This window comes from Garra rufa, chromosome 20 (assembly GCF_049309525.1).
Source record: "Garra rufa chromosome 20, GarRuf1.0, whole genome shotgun sequence".
Taxonomy (NCBI): domain Eukaryota; kingdom Metazoa; phylum Chordata; class Actinopteri; order Cypriniformes; family Cyprinidae; genus Garra; species Garra rufa.
Window position 1 is genome coordinate 12281820 of NC_133380.1, and position 15447 is coordinate 12297266.

Sequence of the window (15447 nt, forward strand, 5' to 3'; positions counted from 1 at the left end):
TTGGTCCATACGCATTGTGAGTTTGGCGAAGATACCTCATTCCATTAAAAAATTATAGCCATTTTGATAAAGGCGGCTCTTTCAAAAAATTTGGCGACCTTTTGCGGAGAGTCAAAAGTTGAACAATTTTTAAAAATAATGAATTGATATTCACTCTCCAGAGAATCTTTCTGTACTGGTTTGGTTCTAATCGTACAAAAAACCTAGGACTAGTTCGGCTAGGACTAGCTAGGACCTAGGTTTTAACAAAAGTGCAAAATACCCAAAAATTTCGGAAGACTCCGATGCATGCATTTTTTTCTGATGTGAGCCAATGATTCCAACAACATAAGACACTTGGGCCTGCAACGAACGGTTAAGGAGTTATGCGTGATTTCGTACCTTTGATCTCTGTAGCGCCCCTGTCAGGCCGATTGGGGCGAGCCATGGTGACAATGTAGACAGTTTGAGTACTACCATTCCTCCAAGTTTAAAGTCTCTATGACGGTGTGGTCTGTTGACCAGTTTTACGTGGAGATTGCTGATCCGTGGCCACTGTTAGAAAATAATAATATTTCACAATATTACTGTTTTTATTGTATTTTTAAATAAATAAATGCAGCCTTGGTGAGCATGAGACTGTTTCATAAGTAAATAAATAAAAGGATTTTAAAAAATAAATAACCGAATAAAATAAAAAATAAAAAATCTTACCAACGTTAAACATTTCAACTGTAGTGTATTTCCTAAATTAAAAAATATGTATTCATTAGAATAATAAAATGCATTTAAAAAACAGCATTTTTTAACCTTAAACAGGTCTCTTAGTCAGCGTTTTATATTTTCTCTGCCTCTTTCTACAGCACAGACCTAAAAGATTGACACAAGCCTCCAGCAATGCCGTCTCCATTGTCTACAACAACAAGGACAATGTGTCATTAACCCCCAAATCATGCTCGCATTCTAGACATGCAATCCCATCATGCCAATCCTCTGTCAGTACAGCGCTAAAGCGCCAGCTGGCTGCAGCCCAACAGTGTGAACCCTTTACACCTTATTAACCACAGCTAATGAAGCCACCACTGATGCTAATAAGCAATACGGCGACCTCATTAACTTTAAGCTCTGTATGTTATACATAAGTAGTGGAGAAATTAAGAAGTTTGGTGAAAAGTCGATATGTGATAAATGGCTGCAGATGTTGTGGGGTAAAAATGGCCAGATTCAATAAGAAAAGGTGAGGGAAAGAGTAAATAAAGTTTACGCAAGTGTAAAACTGAGATGTAAAGATGTACTGAGTGATATAAAGTCATAACTATGAGAAATGAAAATACAACAACTTGTATAAGGACAACAGCTCAATATAACAACATCAGTGAAATATGATTTGGTTCTTCTACTCATAAAACTCAAATATATACATGAACTGTCACGTAAACTTGAAATCTAAATGTGCTCAAATGAAGTTCTCATCTGTCCTTGAATGTCTGTGGCATTGAAAGACACGCAAGAGAGTGGCTCAGTCGTCTTTCTAGGCCCAATGCCAGATCTGTGTAAAGTTAGACACTGGGAGCAGGAGTCCGTACCCAGCATTCCTGCTGTAACGAATGAAAGGCAACGTCAGAATGATTACAATGAATATGACAGACAGAATGAAACAGATTATGTTGAAGAGCCTAAGATCTTGGCAACATGTGCTGGCAGTGTTAGGAGGGGAAATGTAAGACATTTGTTGTGTACAGCAGGGTTTCCCAAATGCCTACAGTTTATGAGGAAATGGAAGGCGACTTAGAAGATTGTGATACTGTAGAAACAAACACCAAAATAATAAATGGTAAATAAATGAATAAATAGACTGGCGAAACACTTACTACAATACAATGAAACATTATAATTCTTGCTTATACTACATGCCGTTGAATGCTTGAATCTGGTTGGCTGATGAATGTTCTAAGGTGTGCAATTATTTTCAGGGAAATGCATGGCAAACGTAATTACAGGCAGCTCTCGACCGCATTACGTCCATATCACTTTGCAACACGATTTCAGTTAACCGCATCACAACCTTGGGTGTATATTATTTTCTAAGAATTCAACGGCCCATTGTCAATTATTCCTTACATATTGTACTGTTAATATATTATTAAAAAACTATTTACATTTACATTTCATCAACAACAAAAGATACTTTGACATGCAGAATTATGTAGTAACAACATCTACCAGCAGAGGTTAAACCAGGAATTCCCAAACAATTTTGTCAGCCAAAACTGTTTAACTAAGTTATTTATTTCAGTTTTACATTTTATGATTTAAAGGATTAGTTCAGTTCCAGAATAAAAAAATTCTGAAAATTCACTCACCCCCATGTCATCCAAGATATTCATGTCTGTCTTTCTTCAGTCAAAAAGAAATGAAGGTTTTTGAGATAAACATTCCAGGATTTTTCACAATATAGTTGACTTGGGGATGAATGGGTTGAAGGTCCAAATTGCAGTTTCAATGCAGCTTTTAAAGGCTCTATACGATCCCAGCTGAGGAATAAGGGTCTTAACACTAGCGAAACGATCAAGCATTTTCTAAAAAAAAATAAAAAATAAAAAAGTATTTATTTTTGAACTACAAATGCTCGTCTTGCACTAGCTCAGTGGTTCTCAAAGTGGGGGGCGTGCCCGCTAGGGGGGGCGCACGAGTATTGCGGGGGGGCGCAGGCCATCAGCAGAAAAATAAATATAAAAACGTAAACAGCCAAAGGACATAACGAATGGGAGATGGATCGGTGTGTGAAAGAGAAGAGAAAACCATATATGAATTCGCACAGACCCACGCAGGTGCTGGTCATTCAAAAGCTTAATGCAGGGCTTCAAAGTTAAAATTATTTGCAACTTTGTCGCGTCCAGCAGAGATGTCACTGACACTGCGCTCCACTGAACTGCGGCATTCTGGCGCCTCAGTCTCGGTATACTGTACAAATCGGCATACATTCACAAATGATAACTCAGCGGCTCAGTTCAGCTCACACAGGGGCGTAATTTCCACTTGGGGCTTTTCAAAATCCTGTTTGTGTCCTCCCACTTTCAAATGGTTTTGTTAAAGTAATCTCTTGTATTGTAGAATGCACGCTCAGCGCCGCTGATTCGCGCGATCGCTAAAACGAAAGCAAAAGTAAACCGTGCACACGCATTCAAAAGCGCTAGATTTTTTTAAAGGTTTAAAGGGAGGCGCGACCAAAAAAGTTTGAGAACCACTGCACTAGCTCGACTGCACATACAAGTACCAGCCAGGCATTTACAAAGCAAACGTGCAAAATGTTACAAAGTTGGAGGAGAAAATGAGGAGGACTTTCCGCCCTATCCCCACCTTTTGAAATGAAGTACACAGATGAAGAACCAACCACGCATGACCTTTCCAATATGATCATGTAATTATGTGAAGTCATAGACGAGCATTGCAGGGCTAGTGTAAGATTAAGCATTTAAATGACCAATCATTTCGATAAATAAGACTCTTAGTCCTTGGCTGTGATTGTATAGAGGCTTTGTAGCTGCATTAAAACTGCAGTTTGGACCTTCAACCCACTGGCTCCCAATGAAGTCCACAATATGGAAAAAAATCCTGGAATGTTTTTCTTAAAAACCTTACTTTTATTTTGACTAAATAAAGAAAGACATAAACATGGGTGACATGTGGGTGAGTAAATTATCAGGGAAGCTTTATTCTGGAAGTCAACTAATCCTTTAATTATTATTTGCAAACCGCCTTTAGGATTATCCCAAGTGATATCCTTCAGTGTTTTCAGAATATTCCAGCATGTTCCAGTGTGGTTGTCACTGCTCGAGCGGTTGACTAACAGACACCTGGATTGCATTCTGGAAGCTGTTTTGACATCAGGTTACATTAAAAACCCTCAATATCTGCGTCATCTGAACATAACCAGGAGGTGGTGTGTGACCAGTCACAGATGTATGTCACTTCTAAACCAATAGGAAATCAGATAACAGATGCAAAGAAAAGAACTATACAGCTGCCTACAGTATTTGTTTACATCCTTCATAGTTGAAAGAGCTGGTTTGTTGATAAAACAAGCTATTGAGCTTGTATATGGATCATTCAAAACACCTTAGCGATCACACAGCCACATCTTGATAACCACCTACACTCTTAAGAATAAAGGTTGCAAAAGGGTTTATATAGAAGGACCATTTTTGGTTTCCCAAAGAACCTTTCAGTGAACAGTTCCTAAAAGAACTGCTTTGAAGAACATGTAAAAAGTCTTTTTTTCGACTATAAGGAACCTTTTCTGCATTTGAAGGGTCTATTCATGTTCAAGGTTCTTCGTAGAACCATTGATCCTAATAAAGAACCTTTATTTTTAAGAGTGTACGATACCATAGCATCATTGTGAAAGATTTGCACACATTTCCATTAGAAAATGTAGAAAATTCTGTGAGAATGACAAGTAAATTTTAATCCAAACAATTAGCTCTCCAAATTCGTGATTGATGAGACTTTAATAATGTAGTTTTAGCATAAAATCCTCACCCGGGTGAAGTGTTACACACTTTATGTGCAGAGAAGAAATCATTTTTAGATGTGTTAGCATTCATATCATAATGATCCAATAAATTCCATGTAAATTAATCATCTGTTATTTACTATAAATTATGCTCCTGTCTCTCCAGATACACATCAAACATTGTGCCACGTTCAGCACAGCTGACTACACTGCGTAATTAACAATTCAAACATCAGCCAAGCCAGATTGTTCGCAACAGTCAGGTTCAGAATGAATTGATCTTCACAGAGTTGCCTACAACATGCAAATGCAGTCAACAATCAATCTGACATTTCCTGCCTTTTCTATTCACTGCATCCAGGGCCAGAAAGAACTTTGGACAGGTGAACTGAGTAAATTTCAGGGTTGTAAATCTATAGGAGACTGTTTGATTTGAATCGCTCGCGTCACTAACACTAGCAAGGGCCATTTAATCTCCAAAAAAAGCTAGCAGGAAACTCACCTAAGCCAATTTGTAGTCAGATTTCACTCTATGGACCAGTTTTACCAACAACTTGAGCCAATGCAAACCATCTTTTGGCATTAAAAAAGTACTGTCAGGATTTACTAAAGACACAGTGTAGTGCTGAAAAGCTATTTTTGCACCTGACCTTATTGAATATGTATTTATAGGGGTTTCCCTTTCTGACCCAAAATTTATGGGAGGAGAGTATTAAAATGAATCACAAAACGTGTCAAATTACTGGTATTTGCGCCATTGTTTAACACCCAAAAAAGCTTTGTACTTGTTGGCAAGTTTTCGCCGATAAACGTGGCTAAATGCAGCTAAACGCAGCTAAATGTGGTTAAGTAAACATTACAGCTCGTAATATCACAGCAGAGAGGGGCGGGGCGAGCAGAGCTCATTTGCATTTAAAGGGCCTATGCAATAAAATTTGTGTTTTTTTACACTACTATTGAGAATTTTTAACCAAAGTATATTATAGACTTTTCATTAAGACCCTAAAGAATCATATGAACTTGTAGAAAATGGGCATCCGATGACACCTTTAATATATGCATCGTTAGTAAATCACATGCAAAATTTCCCCCTTCCATCGCCGATTTATGGAATTGTGCTCTAAAGCTAATTTGCTCTGTTCAGTAAAACTGGTCCTAAGGGTTACATTTGGAGCACTGCTACTACTTTCATTACTAAATAAAGGTATATTACCATTGGATATATTTATTTAGTTTAAGACATTTTTGATACATTTTGATTAATACTTCTTTTCAGAAAAAATGCATTAAATTAATCAAATTTGAAAGTAAAGACTGACCTATAAATGTTTCTTGAGCAGCAAATCAGCATATTAGCATATTAGATTGATTTCTGAAGGATCGTGTGACACTGAATACTGGAGTAATGATGCTGAAAATTCAGCTTTGATCACAGGAATAAATTATATTTAAAAAAAATATTAAAATAGAAAAGCTTATTTTAAATTGTAAAAATATTTCACAATATTTATGTTTTTACTGTATTTTTGTTTAAATAAATGCAGCCTTGGTGAGCATAAGGGGTCATGCACAAAAAATGTGTTTCTGATTTCAAAATTTAGGCAGCAGAGTGAGAAAAAAACACTAGGTCTCAAGACACGTTTTTTTTTTTTTTTTTAAGTTGAACTTCTTTTAACTTGAGTGATGCATTGATAAAGCACTGCAAAAGACACAAGTTGCATGTTTGCAATGGTCGAACACGTTCATCTAGTGCATGTTTACATTAAAAACAATAGAAAAGCAGAGCAGTGAAATGGAAAATCACATTCTGTGTGAACGGCCCCTAAGAAACTTCTTTCAAAAGCATTTAAAAGTCTTACCAACCCCGAAGTTTTGATCTGTACACACTGTAAACCCCACTGTTGTCATTAATAAAGAGATTAAGTTAATATAACTTGACATTACTTAAAATACCAAGTTTTGGCATCAAAACTTAAACAGGTGTGGTTAACTTACTCATTTGGCAGCAAAAAACTTTTTAATTGATATTTTAAGTTATCTGAACTCAACATTTTAATTAATTTGAAAGATTCACAATGTCTATTTAAAATGATTGGTCGCACTTGAAATTCTGCTTTGACAACCGCGCTGATTGGTCGATATAAGTTATATGACACAAGGCGGTATTTTTTCTCATCATGCTGAATTTTGCTGAAGAACCAGCAGGACAGACGCACTAGCAGAAACCATCTGACACAAGAAAGACAAAAGTTAAATCAGTAAGTAGAGATTTAAACGCTCATATACATTTTTTTTAATTGATTTACACGTTATTCCAATGCTATTTTTTGTTTTGCTCCAGTAGCAGCACAAGTAAGCTGGCGGTAAAGCAGGCGGGAAGAAAGCCGTCGTGAAAGATTCATTAGAGTGAAGTTACACAGGTAGGTTAATGGTAAAATATAAGTGTAAATTTTGCTTGGTTCCGTTTTATTTTTGGAGTATTTTGTACTTATAAATATGCCGGAGTTTCTAAATTTCTATAAGAACATTTGAATTTCCCGCTTAACTTTTTTTCCTCCCCCAGCGGCACTTGCAGGCAGGCGGTCGTGAAGCAGGCAGGGACAGGGATGGAGTCGGTCGTGACGAAGGCCCATGGATTACGCTGGTAAGTTAATGTTTAACACGCCTGTACGTTGTGACTTGCTTAATTTATTAATGTTTCTTTGATGTTGTGTTTTTAAAAGCAAGAATGAGAACTTGCGCTGTTGTGTATGCGCTTATGAGGGAACAGAACACGGACATGTACCGTTAGTTCGCTTTTACCTCAAGGTGCGCGCATAAACGGTCAAATGCACGCAAAAATATTTCAAAATGAGGCGCTCGCTTGGTGATTATTCACGTAAACCCTTGTCAGTTATGTCTTAAATGGTCATAAACAGTTGAGAATGAAAATACGTTTGTAACAGTATATTGCATCCGTGTGGCTATTAATGCAGATTTACTAAAGGTTTCATGAGGAGAACAATGCGAAGCTAAAAATTAACGAAATTGTGACACATTTACAGAGATAGGCCTATGTTTTTAATTAATAATTCTGTTCATGTAATGTGTTCTTGGTGCATAATATTAATTATTCGTTTTTAATAGATTTTATAAAATGTATTCAATCCTATCTGCATTTTGTTTTTAATCAAGTTACCATTAGCAGAGCTGTGACTGTTTTACATGTCCCTGTGAGCGATTTGTTGACTTTTTACTGTCGGGAAAGACGTGCAAAAATGTTGTAACAACGTTAACTTAACGTAGTTGGATCAGGTGTGTTTAATTAGGATTTCATCTAAACTCTGCAGGGCTCTGTCCCTCCAAGAATTGACACCCCTGATTTAAATGCTGTTATGAATTTCATAAAAAAAAAAGTAGTAATAGCCAGTGGTTAGATTTAATATAATTGTTTTTTTGTTTTCACACATAAGTTGTCAGAGCCGACTGAGGACCGAACTCTTGTGCTCCAAGGACCACCTCTTGTGTTTGGAGATGTTTGGGGATTTCTTCGACATGTTTGGTAAGTATTCCATGTAGAAAATAATGTCAAAAAGACAAGCACACATTAGATCACTCACACTCATTATATAAATTTGAATCTAAAGTGTTATTTCACTCAAAAATTAGAATTTTGTCAGTAGTTACCCTCGTGTCATTCCATATTCGTAAGACTTCCGTTCCTCTTTGGAACACAAATGAAGATTTTTAAAATAATTTTCAAGAGTTTTCCATTTCTCCATAGAGGGACAAGAAAAGGTAAGAAAGACATGTGGTTCCAGTGATTTAACCTCAATTTTATTAAACAACGCACATGCTTAGGTTTGCATGAAACAAACTATAAAAACTATTAAAAATACAGATCCCCAATGCATGTTCACGAGAGCATCACAGTGCATGTGTTTTGTGTTCACGCAAGATCTGAAATCTGAACAGGCCTTGAATAATTTTATTTTGTAAGTGGTAAATTACATGTTTTTGCACTAAACACTCGCGCTGCTTCATAAAATTGAGTTTAAACCACTGAAGTCTCATGGATTTTTTTTCTAGACCTTGAAAATGTTACATTGGATCTCTGGAGAAACAGAAATCTCTTGGGTTTCCTTAAAAAAAATCTTAATTTTTGTTTGGAAGAAGAACAAAGGTGTTAGGGGTGTGGAATGACATGAGAGTGAGCAATGACAGAATTTGCATTTTTGGGTGAACTGTTCCTTAAGATTAAGTTGCACTGTTTGAAATCTACATGAGCTTGCATGCATGTGAATTAACTTTAATTTGATAATGTTTTTTCATCTTTAATAGATGTCTGATGATCACAGCTCAAATCTTGCTGTTGTCAGTGGGGATTGTAATAGTTGAAGATGGGACTACTCTTCAGCCTCTCAACTCTTGGAAAAGTGGTGATGGACAATCTAAGTGACCTTCCTGAATCAATGTGCCTTCTGTTTGGACAAATTTATGTTACAGGTTTTGTGCTTTTCTTGTCAGGAGGAGAAAAAAATGAAAATGACCTTTACATTGGAAATTAAAAACATGTTTATGTTAACAGTCAGTAAGACTTTCACCAACAGAGAAGAAACACCTTCTTTTTTTTTTTTTTTGTATAACACACACTCCAAGGAACTGGTATATCTCAAATTTGTCTTGTAAAAATGTGAAAAAATAAATAAATAATAGGTTTACATTTAAAACAGTTAACTGTTAAAAAAAATGCTTATGTTGTTGTTCATGTCTTTTAAAAATGTAAGCTTACTATTAAAAATGAGCTGTTTTGTTTAAAAATGTGATATTAAATGTGAGTTTACAGTCAAAAATAGGAGTTTACTGTTATAAAATGTGAATGTACTTTAAAAAATGTAAGTTCATGATGCTGTTGTTCATGTCTTTCTGGAAATGTGAGCTTACTGTTAAAATTAAAAATTAGCTATTTTGTTGTACATATGTCTTTTAAAAATATGACAGTGTGGGCTTACAGACAAAAATATGAGTTTACTGTTAAAAAAGGAGCTCATGATTTTGTTCATGAATTTTATAAATGTGAGCTTACTGTTATAAGTAATGTAAATGCAGTATAAGCCTAATAAAGTGGTTGATGTGGAAAAAAAAACCTTGTTTTAATGATTTATAAATTATTTAATACAAGTAGAATATATATATTTATATATAAGCTGAAAATTTAGGAAGTTTAGTCTGTTAGCCCTTTTAAGTTATCTGTACTTAAACATTTAAGTTAATTCAATGAAGAGACCACATTCGTTCAACTCAATAAATCGAGTTGTCATTTTCCCATTACTCAAACGAACTGAGGGAATCACTTTCCTCAAATCATTTGAGTAGTCTGAACTTATTAGGGTTTACAGTGCACTGTAAAAAGTTTTTACCAGATTCAACTTAAAAACCTAAGTTTAGCAGCTGCCTTAAGATTTTAAGTTAAATCTGCTTAAAGCTACAATTAATTTTAACTTATTACAATAAAAGTGAGTTGATATAACTTGTGAGTTTAAATTACTTAAGTTGATTTAACTTAAAACCTTAAGGCAGCTGCTAAACTTAAGTTTTTAAGTTGAAACTGGTGAAAACTTTTTACAGTGTATTATACTAATGATAGGGTAGTAAAATTGTATGTCTGTACTGAGACATACAGTCTCTTTCATCACATACACTTTGCATTTGCACATTAGCATTAATCTAAATCCATTGCCATAAAGTTCAATTATTATCTAAATTTCATGTTAATTTAAAATGTGCTGTAACATCTTTGACCTTCTGTTTGACCACGCTGCACACAGGATTTGTAGGCAGCATTAGCTGAAAGGCATGCACAGTACCTTACTTCCAAAATCCAATGAAAAAGCAGTATTTTCCACATATATTTGGGACGCTCTAAATCTTATCTCACATGCTATTTAGGGAGACAGCAACAGTGTCATGCCAGTGGGTGTTTTCGTTAACTCGTAAGTAACTGCTTTAGAGGGCTATCATGGTATAGAACAGCGATTTACTCACCTTTACCCCGGTGCTCTCAGGTTAATAACACCAGGAGCAATCCGGTCTACAGGTGCTATTTTTCACCACACATACACACACAACCAACAGCCTCTATCTGCGCGCAGCCTCTAGCTAGAGATAATGTGTCTTTACATCCCTTACCAAACCCTGAATGCTTCACTCTCTTAAGACCGTCTGATGGATTGTCTCAGGTCTGGCAGAGGCAGATAGCAAGACGCACAGGTTCTTATCAGGCCTAAGCCAGGGGGATATTAATCAAGGCATCTGTCACTCAGTTTCAGGTAGGGGACAGATCTTAGTTAGCATTTAAATATAAAACCTGCACTATAAATCGAGAGCGTTCGCTAGAAGAAGAAGTTACATAATTCCTCATAAATGGGGGCTGAATTAGTTCTGAGATGACTGGAGGAACAATCTAGAACATTCCCGAGTGGATGAGTGTGCTAAATTTGGGATCTAGACTGTGTTTGTTATTCCGAGGTTAAATAAAGCTTGAATGCACTACAGCATTCTGGAGGTTTTTCATGAATATATGTGTAACAAAAAGTAATATTAAGCCATATTTTGGCTTTTACGCACATTTGTTGACATACGCTACGAGTCAAGTTTTTAATAACTAACATTTTGAAATAGTTTTACTATTTAAAATAACTGATTTCTTTTTAAATATATTTCTAAATTATTTGTGTGATAAAAGCTGAATTTTTAGCATCATTACTCCAGTCACATGATTCAGAAATCATTCTAATATTCTGATTTGCTGCTCAAAACATTTATTATTATTATTATTATTATTATTATTATTATTATGTTAAAAACAGCTAAATAGCATTTTTTCCAGATTTTCTTGATGTTCAGAAGAACAGCATTTATCTGAAATAGAAATCTTTTGGAACATTATAAATGTCTTTATCATCATGCTTGATCAATTTAAAGCATCCTTGCTAAATAAAAGTAATAATTTCTATAATTTCTTTCCAAAATTATATTTTGTTTCAGATAAATGCTGATCTTTGGATCTTTCTATTCATCAAAGAATCCTGAAAAAACTTACTCAGCTGTTTTAAATATTGATAATAATATTAATGCTTATTGATCAGCATATTAGAATGATTTCTGAAGGATCATGTGACACTGAAGACTGGGGTAATGATGCTGAAAATTTAGCTTTGATCACAGGAGCAAATTACATTTTAAAATAGATTCAAATCAAAAACAGTTCTTTTAAATAGTAACATCTGTTTTTGCTGTACTTTGGATCAAATAAATACAGGCTTGGTGAGCAGAAGACAGGTTTAAAAAAACTGTTCAAAAACTTTTGACTTGTAGTGTATCATGGTGCTGACTTCGGTTTCTGTTGGATTTCTGTTGGACAGCTTACTCAGAAAAAATATGAAATAAAATGCAAATAATCTAAAGGAGATTTGAGGACTGTGGCAAAGCAGTTACATTTCAGTCTGTTCTTCACACAAAGAAACTGAATGTAAGCAAAACCTTACAGAAGCAGTGCATACAACTTGTGTGATATATTCATTCATTTAACCATATGCATCATCATCCATTTATTCCCAGTAAACATTATTTAGTCTTAGTTTTCCCACACATACGGTCTCCTCTCTTTTAAATTCATATCCACAGAGAAACACAAAATAAACCCAAACTACGGCACCTACTTCATTTAGCGCTCATTTTTCACACATGTCCCTGCTCCATGTTCACTGGCTCTATAAACATTTTCTCTGTGGGGTCTATTTGACATACCACATCCGTCAGCCGCCACCTCGCTCTAAGATATCTGTTCTTTATTAAACCTGTTTCTTTCACGTCAATATCAGTGATTAGATTGCGCCACAGGAGGGTTTTTTTGCACACTTTTTTTCCTGCATTAGTATGAAAATTGCTGCTCAACCGAAAACAGCTGGGAGTTCCTTCTACCTGTGTATTCCGGCCCCCTGGCAGAAGACTCATTTATTCTGTCTGTTTTTCCCGCGGATGGCTGAGAGGGGAACACGCGTCACAGATAAACACCAGCGCAGCAGGGCGCAGCGTTGTGTCTGTACTCGGGCTCTGAGGAAATGATAGATCAGCCTCAAAAAACACTATTAATGCATAAACTGCAGAAAGTCATATGGTTATATTGTATCAGTTTTAAATATTTAAACATTTAAACTGTAGTTTTAAATATTCAAATATTTAAGCTGTAAGTAAAGTTCTAAAAAAGTAATTATAAAAACATTATAAAAATTTCCAAAAAATGTGTAAATTACAATTCATTCATGAGATAGTCCTCTGGCATGGATTTTTATATACAATTGTATTCTTTACATGTTTTCATATTTATTCAAAGCATAATGGAAAATGCATACCAAAAATCTTTTTGTACCATATACAGTTGATTTCAAAAGTTTACATGCACCTTGCAGAATCTGCAAAATGATAATAATGTTACCAAAATAAGAGGAATCATGCAAAATGCATGTTTTTAATTTATTTATTACTGACCTGAATACGATATTTCACATTAAAAAGATGTTTACATATTGTCCACAAGAGAATTTATAAAAATGACCCTGTTCAAACGTTTACATACGCTTGATTTTTAATACTTTGTTGTTATCGAATAATCTACAGCTGTTTTTGTTTGTTTGTTTGTTTGTTTGTTTAGTTGTTCATTAATCCCTTGTTTGTCCTGAACAGTTAAACTTCCTGCTGTTTTTCAGAAAAAGCCTTTAGGTCCCACAAATACTTTGGTTTTTTTAGCATTTTTGTCTATTTAAACCCTTTCCTACAATGACTGTGTGATTTTGAGATCCACCTTTTCACCCTGAGGACAACTGAGGGACTATTACAGGTGGTTCAAACACTCACTGATGCTTCAGAAGGAAAAAACGATGCATTAAGAGTCAGGGGTGTAAACTTTTGAACAGAATAAGGATACATACATTTTTCTTATTTTGCCCAAATTTCATGTTTTTTTTTTTCATTAAGTACTGCCCTCTAGAAGCTACAGAAGATACTTACATATTTACCAAATAAGTGACATTTACCCTGATCTTCAAATTAAAGCGTTTTCATCCCCTTGGATCTTAATGCATGGTTTTTCCTTCTGGAACATCAAAGAGCGTTTAAGCCTTTTGTAATAGTTGCATATGAGTCCTTCAGTTGTCCTCAGGGTGAAAAGATGGATCTCAAAATCATACAGTCATTGTTGAAAGGGTTCAAATACACAAAAATGCTGGAAAACCACAGAATTTGTGGGGCCTGAAGGATTTTTCTGAAGAACAGCAGGCAGTTTAACTGTTCAGGCCAAACAAGTGACTCATGAACAACTATCACCAAACAAACAAACAAACAAAACAGCTGTGGCTCATTCAGGTAAAAACATGTTTATGAACCAAGTGCATGTAAACTTTTGAACAGGATCATTTTTATAAATTCAGCTATTACTTTCTCTTGTGGACTATATGTTAATGTATTTTATGTGAAATATCTCATTCAAGTCAGTACTAAATAAAAAATAACATGCGTTTGGTATGATCCCTCTTATTTTGGTAAGATATTTACCATTTTGCAGATTCTGCAAGGTGTATGTAAGCTTTTGACTTTTAGAACCCTTACAAAATAGTACTGTGGCAATACCATGGTTCAGCAATGTTAGCAGATGGTAATACTGGTACTTTAGTATTAAAGTTCATGTACTATACATGGCACTCCAAAGTAGTTCCAAAACACAATTATTCCATGCTTTTTTGGACATGTACTATGGAAATCTGGAAATTCAGCACAACTCATATGAACATATCGTCCCTGGACTATGGTACACAGAGTCACGTTCTTTGAAATCAGATCAGAATTGAAACCTATATACTCAGTAGTATAAAAAAGGTAATCCACAAATACATGAATGTGCTACTATGTGGGAATAATCTTTTAATGACCAATGAATGGCTCCTCTTCCTTGCATTTCATTGCCATGGAGATGGATTAATAATTGATAACAGAAACTGTTGGTGTTCCTCAAGGATTAATGCTCGACATGATAGAGGCAAAGGATGATCGGATGAAAGGAGAGAGAACGAGGGGATGGAATCAGGTGGGATTCAAAGCAGATAAACGCCCACTCTCTCCTGCTTTTCATGTGAAAGACAAACAACCTATGTAAATGCTCCAAGGACACAGAGCAATCCCTGAATGCAGGAGTTGATCGCCTTGCATTTATTTTATTCAAATAAAAAAGAAAGACAGGCTTTAGCCAATTCCTCGAATTAGCCTTCACTGACAAATGAAGGACAGAAATCCACGCTTCCCTTGGCAAACGTCCAGTAGAAAATGTTCAATAAGTCAATTTATCTGCGGTATGTGAGTCTAATCAAAACGTTTTCCCTTTTTATGGCACACGCCGCACATCTCTAATTCTCAGGTGAAGTAAGGACGGCCATCCACTTTGATGTTACAACCTAATGAATTAAATTATCTGATTCGTTTTAATTGATCCAGTGGTTTAAAGTGGTTTTATGGTGTTAAGCATATGCTAATTCGCAATCGCTCATAAAACGGACTGACGAAAAGTCACTCAAGGCCAGTCTGAAGTATTCACAGACCAAACTGCAGGCAAACCAAAAGGACGAAAAAGGAGAAACAAGAGCAGGGGCATCAAATATGAGGAGATGTCGCATATATGGTCTATAGATGATAACAGCTTAGACAAATGATGACTCACCTTATCTTCAATACATATTAAACTATTACAAACCTAAAACAGATAATAGTGGCATTCTGACTTTTTCACATTGCGTTTTGCAGCAGAGGAATGGTATATTAGATAAAGAAAGCGCACTAGCCCTGTGGAACAAAGAAATGACTCCTAATGGAGTCAATAATCTGAGAACAGAGGGCAGATAGGTAGTTTGGAACAATCAAGCTTT

At 35.5% G+C, this 15447-nt stretch overlaps 1 protein-coding gene and 1 long non-coding RNA gene across 2 annotated transcripts in view; one reads left to right on the forward strand and one right to left on the reverse strand.

The window, feature by feature from the left end:
• diaph3 (diaphanous-related formin 3) overlaps positions 1–15447 on the reverse strand; it is a 491335-nt gene that overhangs the window by 146807 nt on the left and 329081 nt on the right. The window lies entirely within an intron of this gene.
• On the forward strand, positions 6697–9892 carry LOC141294226 (uncharacterized). The gene is made up of 4 exons (XR_012340903.1): positions 6697–6915; positions 7059–7139; positions 7948–8036; positions 8816–9892. It is a non-coding gene; the product is annotated as an uncharacterized lncRNA (long non-coding RNA).